The sequence below is a fragment of the Malus domestica genome, chromosome 03 (assembly GCF_042453785.1).
Source record: "Malus domestica chromosome 03, GDT2T_hap1".
NCBI lineage: Eukaryota > Viridiplantae > Streptophyta > Magnoliopsida > Rosales > Rosaceae > Malus > Malus domestica.
This window is the reverse complement of record NC_091663.1, coordinates 23,082,747-23,095,262: the sequence shown is the minus strand read 5'-3', so window position 1 is coordinate 23,095,262 and position 12,516 is coordinate 23,082,747.

Genomic DNA, 12,516 nt, shown 5'->3' with positions numbered 1-12,516 from the left:
TGATTATTCGGAGCCTCAGTACTAGGCAGAACCCCAGAAGGATAAGGCACCGAAGGTTGATCATTTGGAGCTTTATTACGCGGTACAGCCCCAGAAGACGAAGGCAATAAATGCCTTTGGAACAAACCCACAAACCTCTGATGATCAAGTAAAATCTGACCATCAGATTCCTGCAGCTGGTCGAGCTTCCTCTTCATGTTTGTAGCATAGTCATGTGCGAGCCTGTGCAACTATTTATTCTCATGTTTGAGCCCTCTGATCTCCTGTTTGAGACTTATCACTTTAGCCGCCAATGATTCAACTTGGCGGGTTCGAGCAAATAGGCGTTGGGCCATATTAGACACAGAAAATGCACACTGAACACTGAGAGCCAGAGAATGCTTAACAGCCAACTCATCAGACCGTTTAGAAAATAGTCTGTTATCTTTGGGAGTGAGAAGGTTCTTGGCCACCACCACAGCGGTCATATCATTCTTCATCATAGAGTCCTCAACGGTAAGAGGACCAGTAGAGGATAAGAAGGATGGGCGCCATATGTTGTCTTGAAAAGGCATGGCTACCTCTTCACCAAAGTTCAAGTCAAAACGACGGTCGGATGGGCCAGACATTCTCAGGAATGATGAAGGAGAAATGAGGTGCAATAAATCTCTGAAGTAAGGGGAAAATTCCTACAAGCAATAACTCTCTGAATGTACTTCTTGCACACAATTGGTGCCCTTACAAAAAAAAGGGCAACAGGGTCGTTGGTTCAAAAATGGAACAGGCACCATTCTCCGGATTCTGAAGAACCACCACTTTTCACACGCAACATCAGCTCTTCGAGTACCACATATAACTTTGCCAAAGAACTCTGACAAAGTTTAGACACATAAATTTTGAAGGTCCAGCTACACTACTATTACCCACAAGGGTAAAGGAACAGCACCACTGCTTGATAACTGGAAAGTCTCTATGTGTGTCAACCTCCGTGCTCCGTAGCAAGGCAAACTTGCAAAAATGTCAAACCTTTACTCACATTCAAGAAAACACTCCTAACAAGATTGCTTGCTCAAAAATCGAAGAGTCACAGCTCTTCGAATCTCGAGAGCCAGACTCCTAACAGGATTACTTGCTCAAAAATCAAAGAGGCACCGCCCTCCAAATCTCGAGAGCCAGACTCCCAACAAGATTACTTGCTTAAAAATCGAAGAGGCACATCTTTCCGAATCTCGAGAGCCAGACTCTCAACAGGATTACTTACTCAAAAATCGAAGAGGCACCGCTCTCCGAATCTCGAGAGCCAGACTCCCAACAGGATTGCTTTCTCAAAAATCGAAAAAGCACCGTTCTCTGAATCTCGAGAACCAAATCCCCGACAGGATTGCTTGTTCGAAAACTGAAAAGGCATCACTCTTCGAACTTCGAGAGCTAGATTTCCTTGGATAAAGCTTGTCTGAATCTTCACACGTAACATCAGCTTTCTATATACCATAGACCACTTTTTCAAAGTGCTCTAACAAAGTTAAAACACGTGAATCTTACAGCTTCCACTCCATTGCTATAACCGAGAAAGGTAAAGCAACACCATTACCACTCGCTGTTCGGACAATTCCTATATATGTCGACCTTCATCCTCCACAGCCAGGCAAACCTGCAAATAAAAAAAATGCTTAACTTTTCTTCACATCCGAGAGGACACTCTCAGCAGAGTCTCTCGAAATACTCAACTCTTTTTTCCCCCAATAATACCTCTGCAAACAAGCCACACCAGAGCAAGAGTATCTCATATCATCAGGGTTAAAAGCAAGAGTATCCCATATCATGTTTTTTTCCTGTCTTTTCCTTAGGCCTTGTTCTTACCTGCAAGACAAGGAGAAAGAGAGCAATCGGTCAGCACTTGGAATCAAGCTTCCAGTCAGGAACTGACTGCCTGGAACCCCTTACCTGATTACTTACCTGGCATTGCTCTCGAGTACTCATCTTCAACATCTTATGCTTCCAGAGAAGATACCACATCTGCTTGAGGAACAGATAGGGTAAGTAAAAATGATACAATGAAGCATGTGGAGATAAGCATAATAGAACACGTGCTGATACATCCACTACTTTGTCAAAAGCAAAAGTATCCCATATCATCAGGGTCGAACGTACTCTAGATTTGATGAACTTGTTTTAACCTTCAAATTCTTGAGTCGGCCTTATACTCTGGAGGAAACCAGAAAACCCTCCAGCCCAGTTCAAGAATAAGCATGTGGAAAGTTACTTCTTCAAAAGCAAAAGTATCTCATATCATCTCTTCTCCATTTGCTTATCCTTATCCTTGTTGCTGTTTACGACATAAGGAGAAAGAAAATAATGAATCGGAAGCCGAAGTCAAACCTCTGATCGAGGTTGCTTGCTTAGAAGTCTGATTGCTTACCTTGTCTGTTACCTCATTCGGTAAATCTCCTAGCTCGGCGACTTGGGGGACTCCTATTATAAGGTTTGTATCGCACTTGACCAAGCCCGAAACTACAAGTAAGCTTCAAGTGAAATTGATACATTACCTTGTGCATCTTCATCGGTTAAAGGTACCACCCCTGGATGGAGGAAAAGTATTTCCAGAGAAGATGCTACTTCTACATATAAGACAGATAAGGCAAGTGAAAATGATACCACACTTTGGTACTTAGAAGTTTCCTGATTACTCAATGGCTTGGATCTTGCAAGTCCCCAACTGAGAAGCCTCCCTCACTCGGGAACTTAAGGGAGCATTGTTTGTACCATACTTGACCAATCCCGAAACTACTGAGCACTAGTCAACGTTATACCGTCAAGGACCCAGAAGAGTTTCCCTTCAACCAGGAGGCTAATCACAGCGCGACACGTGTCGACATTAGAAGCCAATCATAGCGCGACACGTGTTAACATCAGAAGCCAATCACAACACAACACGTGTCAATATAAGAATGAAACTAAAAACTCTCTTCTATATATAGAGATCATTCTCTCACAATATTTCCTAATGTCATTCGTACTAAATCATTCACTAATACTTACTAAAGAAGAGCTTAAACCTATGTACTTGTGTAAACTCTTCACAATTAATGAGAACTCCTCTACTCTGTAGATGTATCCAATCTGGGTGAACCACTTACATCATGTGTTTGCTTCCCTGTCCCTATCCATTTACATACTTATCCACACTAGTGACCGGAGCAATCTAGCGAAGGTCACAAACTTAACATTTTCTGTTGTACTAAAGTCCTCGCCAATTTTGTGCATCAATAGATTTAATAAATCATCTTGAAATTTGCTAATGCATAATACAATAGATAATATCTCTTTCTTAATAGTACTACAATTAGTTTGTGCAGGATTCCAAACTTCTGAATGGAAACGAACAATTTGTTCAGAATACTCGAAAGAAGCTCTTTGCTTGAAGATACCTCCATAACCAATGTCAGATGCATCGGTTTCAACTATCTTAAAAGGGTTGGGAGTTGGAATGCCAAGACAAGGCAATGTCTTAACATGAGTTTTGATTTGTTTGACAATAGAAGTATGAATGGTAGACCAAGCTGGAGGATTATTTTTTAGACGATCAAACAATGGTTTACACTGCTAACGAAGATGAGGATAGAATTCTGAAACATAGTTTAATGACCCAAGAAATCTTTGCAACTGGGTTTTGTTAGTAATCTAATCTGGGAATTTATCAACAAATTGAATGACTCGATCTATGGGTTGAATGGTAAATTGGTGGATATTGTATCCTAAGAACCTAACATTATTCTGAAACAGTTTAATCTTATAAGCAAAAACAACTAATCCATTGGACTTAATAATTCTAGCAAACAAATGTAAATATTTCCAATGTTCGTCTATTGACTTTGAATAATTAAGCACATCATCAATATAAACAATCGAAAAATGGCTATATTGATTAAAAATCTCATTCATAATATTTTGAAATTCACTTGTTGCATTTTTCAAGCCGAAATGCATTACATTCCATTCATAATGTCCAAAAGGAGTTACAAAAGTTGTTTTGTATTTATCAGATTCATGTATTTGAATTTGCCAAAAACTTGATTTCATATCAAATTTTGAAAAAATAACTGCTTGAGAAAGTCTCTTTATCAAATCTCTTTTGTTGGGAATTGGATACCTAATCCATTCCAAAACTTCATTCAATGGTTTGTAGTTAAGAACTAATCTTGGAGTTCCTCTTTATAATTCTGCATTCTTCTGAACATAAAATGCAGGGCATGACCATGGTGATTTACTTTTTCTAATAATTCCTTTATTAAGAAGTTCTTAGATTTCTGTTTTACAGAATTCCATTACTTCCTAACTCATTTGGATAGGTCTAGCGTTAGTAGGTATTTTGGATTCATTAAACTCCTTTATGTAAGGAAGTTTAACAATATGTTGTTTTCGGTGCCAAAAAGCATTGGAAATATCAGAACATATTTCATTAATAAGTTTCTTCTGAAAATTATTAGTAGTTTCTAACAAAGATTTATTTCTTAGATGTTCTTCAATTCTTTTATGATTAATTTCTTCTTTTAAGAAACTAATGTGTTGTGACTTATTAGTGATGATACTAATAGTTTTTGAAATATTATTTTTCTGTAAATGTCTTAGTTTTTTTAGGTCTGCTTCCAGGCAGAACTCAAATATGACCTTCTGTCTTAAGACTCTGGTGGTAATCCTATTATGATGAATCTTAAAAGGATATATAAGTACCAAAAAGAGGAGGCCTAATATGACTGGATCAGAAATATTTTTTATTAAAACAAATATTGTCTTGACAAACATGTGCTTTGGGTATTTCATAATTTAATTGCATTGGTGATTGGTTTGCAGCACTAAGTATTTATGTGGACTTATGAAAATACTTAGTAGGTATTAACCCTTCTTGAATACAATTCAAGTCTGCACCCGAATCAATCAAAGCAATTGTTTCTAAATGAAAATCTTCAATTATTATTTTGATTTTAAAATACCATTTTTGGATTCTTATCTTGTCTAAAAGACTTAAGACTAAATTTTCTGTGGACTTAGGTCCTGACTCAGAACTGGAGGAAGAACTAGCAAGTTCTTCTTCTTGAGGGTTTACTAACAAATGTGTTTGTACTTTACTAAGTTGTGACCGGATTTCTAAATTTTCAGAATTAAGAAGTTTGATTTCTTCTTTGATTTTGTTAACTTCCTTTTGGAGGTCTTTGACCGTGATTTCTTTCTTAGATTTATTAAACCTTTCCAAGGTTGTACTAAGAGAGATTTTTGGAGTTTGTTGAGTTTGGTTAGTGCCAGTTTCTTCAGAAGAAACTAACTTTTTTAGTTGCTTGAGATAAAAGGATTTTAGTTCAGGGTCATCGACTTTACTTATTAACTCAAGTAGAAAATCTTCTTCTTCTTCTTGTTTATTAAGGACTGAGATTTTGTTGCAACAAGCATCTGTACATCCGACCTTGATGTTTGGAGATGAGTTATTGCTAGATGAAATGTTACTAGAAGAGGATAATTCCAAATCATCTTCTGATTAACTATGGTCTGTGTCTTTTAATTCCAAAACTTGGATTAGCTAAAGTTTTTCTTCCTCATAAATCTTCAATTGATTAATAGTTTTCTTTATACGACATTTATTGGCATAATGGCCAAATTTGCCGCATTTATAACATTTTCCTTTTTGTTCCTTAGGGAAGAATTTCCCTGAAGGTTTTCTCTTTGACTTATTAGTCTTTGGTTTTTCATACAATTCATTTTTCTCAATGTTCTTATTTTTATATTTGTTATATTTAGAATGTTGTCTGGAGTATTTGGTTGGATACATGTTATAGGTATTTGACATTTTCTTTTTATTAGAGGGAGCAATAGGAGGTAATCCATATTGTTCACGGAACGTTCCTAGCTCGTATTTAGCGATGGATTTGCCTTTATTAACTTGTTTTGAAATTTTCATATCTATACACATTTTCAATCCTTCTTTCTTGATAATATTTATTATATTTTCATAAGTAAGGGTATGATATGGTATGATACCATCTTCATTTACTAAAACATTTCTGATTTTATGTGCAAAAAGATTTGGTAATCCATTTATAAATTTTTCTTTCCAAAATGATTGATTACTGTCTTTTCTAAGCATGACTCTAAACATGAACATATCTTTGTACCATCTAAAGTCGGTTAGTGTTGGACATCTCAGATTGTTGAATTGATCATGGATCCTAAATGTAACATTACTAGGTGTTCCTATGAAATGTTCTACGATTGTAAAAAGTAGTGTGTTAATTGTATTAGGGACGCCTTGTCCAATATTTTCATCAAAAATAGGTAATCGTTCTTCATCTTTTTTAACGGCGTTTCTTATTTCATTTCTGGACTGTTCAATGAGATGTTTCTCCCACCAGGAATGAAGCATTCCTGTAAATCCAGTGATCAAAAGGTCGACAATTTGAGGTTTGCTAAGATTATGATTGGTAATATAGCTATTAGCAACCATAGAGATATGTTGAAGTTTGTTAAGGGGTTCTTGTTCTGATAAACCATTTATGGTTGCTAATAGCTATATTACCAATCATAATCTCTATGGTTACTAATAGCTATGTTGATGCACAAAACTGAAGGTCTTGGAACAATGTAAATCCGACCGTGAATCTGCATGAAAGTAAATAACACAAGATGTATCGTGGTTCACCCCAATGTTTGGGCTACGTCCACATTGATATTTTATTTATCTGTTTGTGAGGGAAAAAGATGGAGAGAGCTTTTGAGGGTGAGAGAGCCCTTCCATGCCTAAGAAATTGGCCTCTGGAAGTAAGGAGGCCTCCCTAATTGTGAGGGTAAGGGGTCCTTTTATAGAATAAGGGCTCCTCACTTATTACATATTTGCCCCTTCCTTTATTACATAATTACATTTAAGTCCCCCGAGTATTTATACGAGGTCTAAATACGGAGGCCCTAAGTATGGTATAAACAGTAGTCCCCCAAGTCTTCAGTCAAGAGAGTCTTTTGGCTAGAGACTTGAAATTCAGTTCATGTGTGGGCCGAAGTAACTAGATGTCGTCTTGAACTAATACTTGATATGAGGCGGTGCTCAAAGAGAAATGATGCTCAACTAGAAATAGCACATGTTGCGAGGCTGCTCGGCTAGTGGCTTATGTTACCTTGGTTGGCTCGGCTTGTGGCGTTGAAGGTGAAGGAGTCCCTTTTATAGAATAAAGGCTCGCTCCTCATTACAAAAAATGATGGGCTAGAATTGATGCTCGCGACGAGGCGGTTGCTCGGTAAGCAGCGATGCTCTCTAATGATGATGAGGGAGTCCTTTTATAGAACAAGGGTTCGCTCCTCAATACATGAATAATGGGTTAGGAGTGATGCTCGCGGCGAGGCAATTCCTTAGCTGGCGGCGATGCTCTCTAATGAAGGTGAGGGAGTCCCTTTTATAAAATAAAGGTTCGTTCCTCAGTACATGAATAATGGGTGCTTTCTAATGAAAGTGAGAGAGTCCCTTTTATAGAATAAGGGCTCACTCCTCAGTACATAAATAATGGGCTAAGTCCCCCAAGTATTTTTCATAAGGCCCAGTTGAGGCCCAATATATGGTACATAATGTAGTCCCCTAAGTCTTCGATCAATAGAGTCTGTTGGCTGGAGAGTTCAAATTGAATCCATGTATGGGCAGAAGTGGCGATTGTTCGGAGGCGATATTTGTATACCCTGCACTGAAGCTTTGTAGGTGAAGCTTTGCAAGTGAAGCTTTGAAGCTAGAGCTCTGTAAATGAAGCTTTTGAAGCTAGAGCTTTTGTAAATGAAGCACTTGAAGCTGATTGACATAAGTGATGCTAATGAATGTTTATGTTGATTGACATGAGTGATGCTCATGGATGTTGACATGAGTGATGCTTATGAATGTTTATGTATGATTAATATGAGTAATGCTCATGAATGTTTATGTATGGTTGACATGAGTAATGCTCATGAATGTTTATATATGATTGACATGAGTAATGCTCATGTATAATTTGAAGTACTGGGCATACTTTTGATCACCTGGTTGGTGATAATAGCGGCAAGCTGCCAAATAATTTTAGAGTACTAGGCGTACTTTTGATCACCTGGTTGGTGATAATAGCGGCAGGTTGCTGAATAATTTTGGAGTACTGGGCGTACTTTTGATCACCTGGTTGGTGGTAATAGCGACAGGTTGCCGAATAATTTTGGAGTACTTGGCGTACTTTTAATCACCTGGTTGGTGATAGTAGCGGCATGTTGCCTAATAATTTTGGAGTACTGGGCGTTGATCACCTAGTTGGTGATAATAGTGGCAGGGTGCCAAATAAATTTAAAGCCATAGGGTCTGGCTCTTTTGGGCATATGGGCATTCGCCCTCCACATAACGTTGCAGCCCATTTATTTTGGGCTTTGCCATTTTTTTTTATGATTACCCTATGATGGGATTACACAGATGTCTCTGAAAGATAAGGAAAATAAATTACATCATTCTAAAATAAATCTGACCCTCAGCTCAATGGGTCACCCCTATAATTCTCTTTTCTGCATGCCATCACCACCGCAATTATGTCTGTTTCTTTTTATCTTCTTTTGCTTTCTGCTTTTTCTTTTGTTTTCTTCTTTTCTCTTTTCTGCTGCATGGTCCACGAGTCCATCCACAAGGCTCTATTTTTAGTGAAAAAGAATTCTTGTGAACCATGACTGATACCACCTCCAACTATATCCCCAAAGGTGTAGGTTGGGCCAAATGCTTCTCCTTTTCCATGTCCCCGATAAAGTAGTCCATCATTGCCATGATAGCCATGACTATTTGCTTTTATTATTGCTTTCCCGATATGTCAAAATATTGTTGAGTATTCTGAACTTATCATATGGTTGCTGGGTAAAGCTTCGGATGGCAGCTTAAAGTACCAGAGCAGTGAGCTCGTGGATCGATGTTTGACCCCTGATGTAGTCAAATTCCAGAATCGGAGACGAAACTCCTAACAGAGGCGAGGGAGCTGAGATCGAGCGCCATGACGGTATCTGGGTGCGGGAGAAAACCCAAGTACGATATGACTACTTTCCTCATCCCACGGTGCCAATTCTCCCACATTAACCATGATATTGTTTGACCTTTTCCCACACCAGCTTCATCCCCAACGAAGAACTCTGCCCTCTCACCACTTGGAAAATGCTGCAGGTGTCTCTGACAAGCGTAGACCAATATCTCAATCTGTAAACATGACAAAGCCTTTAAATTTTCCAAATCATCCTTGATTTTCAGATCATAAGTAGGCTCAGGTGGCTGCACGGCAGCCAAGGATGATGTTTCCACAACAGGATCTGGATGAAGAGGTCCAATGGATAGTTTTGGAGGGCGATAGTCTGTAAATGTTTCGCCTGCCATGCCACATTCATCCTCTTCTCTCTTTACTCATATGGCGACCCCATTGACCTCATCTGGTGGAGGAGGCAGGGGTAGATGGGGCGGGGGAGAACTGATGGAGCTTCGAGACATCAACAGCCAAATTCAGCAACCCAACTTTGACAGCAAGAGTGAGGGCAGCTTTCATTCGGGGCTTAGAATTGTAACGGACATAGTAAGAGAGGCCATTGTCAAGCCTGCCCTAGTCAACTCCAACAGGTTGGTCTCCGAGCTCCTGGTCCATGTCTACGGTCAGCAGCTTAAATGACCAGAACCCATGTTTCTTCACTATCGTCGAGGTGGTGGTCTCCGTCGGGAGAAAATCCATATTCTTCTGTAGCAATTTCCGAATTGGGAAATTTGGGACTCACTTAAAAGTTGCAGATTTCAGTGGATTTTCCGACGATGGCGACTGAGAGCTTGATAGGCAGATTCGCTTCGAGATCTTAGAGGGAGAACTGTCTATGACTCAGACGCGCTCTCTCTCTTCTTCGATAAAAATTGAAACTTTATGAACTGCAAAAGTCTCTCGCTATCGGTGGCGAGTTATCAATCGGGTTGACCCGAGACTTCAAAGCTAAACCCATGAACTCCAAAAGCCTTTCTTCTGAACTGGGTCTAAGATTCGTGACCCGGGTCGGAGTCATCCGGGTGAGGATCTCCACCGCGGCCTCAAATTTCCCATCAGAAATAGCCGTCGCGGCTTCCATGAGTGACTGCTTGGAACCCGTGGAGGTAGAGAAGGAAGCGCCACCATACCCTGTCACCCGAGCCTGAAACGAACCACGAGCACTTGCCTTCTCCTCCTGGATCAGACCTTTAGGAAAATAAGGTAGGATGTTGATACAGATCTGTCTCCACCAAGGAAGAGCAGGAAGGACGTTGATGGTGATTTTCCCCGCCAAGGAATAAAAAGCAAGTTACTCCACACCCTCGGAAAAACCAAGCAAAAGTTGGTCTGATCTCTCGCCGAGAGATTAGTGACAAGATCAATAAAACGAAGAAAGATGAGTGGTTAAGATTTCAACAGATGGATCCTTTAGATGTTGCTTTTACAAGAACAGAGAGGGAGGGAAAAGCACGGGTGTTAGAATTTGGATCTTTTTTGTTTCTGGGTTTTTGCAGATTTTGCATATTCACGGCAGAAGTGAAAAAATGAAAGAGAACCAACACAACTTTTCGTATCGATTTCCCACAGACAGGGCCAAATGTTGATGCACAAAATCGGAGGTCTTGGAACAACGTAAATACGACCGTGAATCTGCATGGAAGTAAATAACACAAGATGTATCGTGGTTCACCCCAATGTTTGGGCTACGTCCACACTGATATTTGTATTTCTCTGTTTGCGAGGGAGGGAGATTGAGAGAGCTTCTGAGGGTGAAAGAGCCCTTCCATGCCTAAGAACTTGGCTTCTGGAAGTGAGGAGGCCTCCCTAATTGTGAGGGTGAGGGGTTCTTTTATAGAATAAGGGCTCCTCACTTATTACATATTTGCCCCTTCCTTTATTACATAATGACATTTAAGTCGCCCAAGTATTTATACGAGGTCTAAATACGGAGGCCCTAAGTATGGTATAAACAAGCTATATTACCAATCATAATCTCTAACAAACTTCAACATATCTCTATGGTTGCTAATAGCTATATTACCAATCATAACCTCAGCCAACTTCAAGTTGTCGACCTTTTGGTCACTAGATTTACAGGAATGCTTCATTCCTGGTGGGAGAAAACATCTCATTGAACAGTCCAGAAATGAAATAATAAATGCCGTTAAAAAATTGAAGAACGATTACCTATTTTTGATGAAAATATTAGACAAGGCAATTAACACACCACTTTTTACAATCATAGAACATTTCATAAGAACACCTAGTAATGTTACATCTAGGATCCATGATCAATTTAGCAATCTGAGATGTCCAACTCTAAGTGACTTTAGATGGTACAAAGATGTGTTCATGTCTATAGTCATGCTCAGAGAAGATAGTAATCAATCATTTTGGAAAGAAAAATTTATAAATGCATTACCAAATCTTTTTGCACATAAAATCAGAAATGTTTTAGTAAATGAAGATGGTATCATACCATATCATACCCTTACTTATGGAAATATAATAAATATTATCTAGAAAGAAGGATTGAAAATGTGTACAGATATGAAAATTTCAAAACAAGTTAATAAAGACAAATCCATCGCTAAATACAAGCTAGGAACGTTCTGTGAACAATATGGATTACCTCCTATTGCTCCCTCTAATAAAAAGAAAAGGTCATATACCAATAACAGGTATCCAACCAAATACTCCAGACGACATTCTAAATATAACAAATATAAAAATAAGAATTTTGAGAAAAATGAATTTTATGAAAAACCAAAGACTAATAAGTCAAAGAGAAAACCTTCAGGGAAATTCTTCCCTAAGGAACAAAAAGGAAAATGTTATAAATGCGGCAAATTTGGCCATTATGCCAATAAATGTCGTATAAAGAAAACTATTAATCAATTGAAGATCTCTGAGGAAGAAAAACTTCAGCTAATCCAAGTTTTGGAATTAAAAGACACAGACCATAGTTAATCAGAAGATGATTTGGAATTATCCTCTTCTAGTAACATTTCATCTAGCAATAGCTAATCTCCAAACATCAAGGTCGGATGTACAGATGCTTGTTGCAACAAAATCTCAGTCCTTAATAAACAAGAAGAAGAAGAAGATTTTCTACTTGAGTTAATAAGTAAAGTCGATGACCCTGAACTAAAATCCTTTTATTTCAAGCAACTAAAAAAGTTAGTTTCTTCTGAAGAAACTGGCACTAGCCAAACTCAACCAACTCCAAAAATCTCTCTTAGCACAACCTTGGAAAGGTTTAATAAATCTAAGAAAGAAATCACGGTCAAAGACCTCCAAAAGGAAGTCAACAAAATCAAAGAAGAAATCAAACTTCTTAAGTTTGAATATTTAGAAGTCCGATCACAACTTAGTAAAGTACAAACACATTTGTTAGTAAACCCTCAAGAAGAAGAACTTGCTAGTTCTTCCTCCAGTTCTGAGTCAGGACCTAAGTCCACAGAAAATTTAGTCTTAAGTTTTTTAGATAAGATAAGAATCCAAAAATGGTATT